The sequence below is a fragment of the Nicotiana tabacum genome, chromosome 1, assembly GCF_000715075.1.
Source record: "Nicotiana tabacum cultivar K326 chromosome 1, ASM71507v2, whole genome shotgun sequence".
Lineage (NCBI taxonomy): Eukaryota > Viridiplantae > Streptophyta > Magnoliopsida > Solanales > Solanaceae > Nicotiana > Nicotiana tabacum.
In genome coordinates, this window is record NC_134080.1 from 17,564,451 (window position 1) to 17,566,981 (window position 2,531).

Consider the following 2,531-nt stretch of genomic DNA (forward strand, 5'->3'; position numbering starts at 1 on the left):
TGTACCTCCTCAGCCGCAGGTCCTACAGTCAGTAGAGGACACTCTTAAGGAGCTTCTAAAGAACTAGAAAAAGCTCCTAGAGAACCAACAATTAATATTGGACTATGTGGGTTCTCATGGAAAAACATTAAAGGAGTTGACCAAAGAAACAAAAAAATTGAGAAAGAATCGGGCATCGAAGGAGTCAGTGAAGGAGTTGAGGGTAGAGGTAGAAAAGTTCAAGGCTGATCACTTGCCTTTGGACCTTTTATTGCATGACCCGGCTCCAGCAGCCCAGCCTGAGCCGGAGTAGGAGATAGAGAGGCCAGCAAAGAGGAAGAGGGTGATTCTCCGTGCTAATGATGTTGTGATAGAGTTGGAGGAGCCGCAGGGAGGTTCCTCTAGCCAGCCTCAGGCCCAGGTCCCAGTAGAGACACAGGTTTCCGAGCAGACCGAGGACCTAGGGACCCAGACTCATGATCCTATGCAGACGGAGGGCCAATAGGGAGTTTCTCTTTACTCTCTATATTTTATTGTTCTTATTTTGGTTGGTTAGCATTGAGGACAATGCTAGCTCTCATTTGAGGGGGTAAGCCCTATTTTGGATGATTTGGGTTGTATATATGACATTACTTTCTTTTTATTACGCTTTCTTTTAACTTTTGGTATGTACATAATTTTACCATCTTAGTTCATTTTTCGTACGTTGCAACTTTGATCTGTATATAAAGTTACTTTCTGATGTATATATTCATTTCCCCTTATGTATATTCATCTAAATCCCCTCATGTACATATTCATTCTACTTTCCGCATTTTTTCTTTCATAACTTCTTATTTCATTTTGATAGCTTCTTATTTTGAGTTTTGCGTTCAATAAGCCTTTGGTTTTCTTAATGTCACGGTTCTTTCTAAAGGTGGAATTTGTGTGAACCGGGTGGCTCTTCCCGATTATGGATGGCATGACAACCTTCTTAAGGGTTTGAGTCTGTTTTCTTTTGCTTTTTGTGTAAATAGTAGCTAGTCAGTAAGGTTGCCTCAAGAAAAGCTTCACTTGGGCCTAACACATTTGCCTTTGATCTTATGGTTAAAAACAAATTATTGTGTATAGGATGATGAAAGTTGTGACCTTGAGACTTTTGTGTTGGACGATAATCATCAAGTGGTTTTTCGGGACCATTCGTGTTGCTCAAATCTTAGCTAAGGTTGTTGTGGGTCTCCGACTCTGTCTCTTTAGCAATCCTATAGCTTGTGTGGTGAGAATTTGAATTGCAAGTCCAAGTCCCGATCCATTAGTCTAGAACTTGCCCTGAATGTTTGTCTAGGTGAAATTCTAAGTGTAGTTTGACTTGAGATGTGATTATAGGCTCTCCTTGATCCGAATGATGTCTTGAAAACTTCCATATCCTACCAATGATAATATCCCTAGTCAACCCTTTTGCGCCATAGCCCTTTTTCTTTAAAAAAAAACCATGATACAAGCCTTCACCCATTCTAAAAAGACCCTCTCTTGGCACCCTATCCCTCCTTGGCACAAGGTAAAAGTATAAGTTTGAGGGGAGAGACGAGGAATGCAACAAAGTGGTAAGAAAGGTACAAAACGAAGAAAGGAAAGGCAATGAAAAAGAAAGAAAATCAAAAAGTCAAAAAGAATGATCAATGTAGAAAAAATGAAGGGATTCAATAAAAGTAAAGAGATGAAAAGTGTGGAAATTTGAGAAAGGAGAAAAAGGTTTGAAATGAACAAGAAAGAGTGACAATGTGTATCTCTAACCCCTAAAAAAGAAGTTAATGTCTCAAAAAGTCAAGAGAATGTGTGCCAAAATGAAGCAAATGAAATGCTTAAGGGAAGATGGAACCCACCCAGACCAAATATTTCCTACCCTAAACCAAAAGCCTTCACTATATCTCCACTAAATCCCTATATGATCTTGAGTTGAATAAAGCTTACATTAGTGGTGACTCACATAAGGGGCAAGCTTATGGTACTTAGAGCCGGACTTGTGACCTTTCTTTGAGAGAGATAAGTGTGTTTTCCACAATCCTCGTTCTGAGTGCTACAATCTAAAAGTGAGGGTTGCTTAGGAAAAGTTGAGGAGTATGAGTTTGGGTTCCACAATGACCAAAGTAGTAGAAAGAGTTTCTTGATGGGTTGAGTCAACTCTTGATGCTCTTGTGTCGCACTAAATCCATGGTGTTTAGAAGGTCGAATGTAGTTAATGATTCATTTGAATTGAGGGCAATTGTTAGTCCCAATTGATGCTAGATGAGGTCACTTTAGGTCAGCTGACTTTTCTTGGATTTACTCTTAAGAGGTGAGTCTTATTTTGTTTGCTTGAGGACAATCAAAAGCTTAAGTTTGGGGGAGTTGATAACTAGAGACTCTAGTTCATTTCACACTCCTTTTTACTTGAGTTTTGATTAAAAATGTATTCAAAATAGTCCCAAACGCTTACATGTTGTACTTGTTTGCAGGGTTTGGTAAAAAAGGTGACAATTAGTCAAAACCAGCTCAAAAAGGAATAAAACATGCACACGTACAAAGAACAAGTC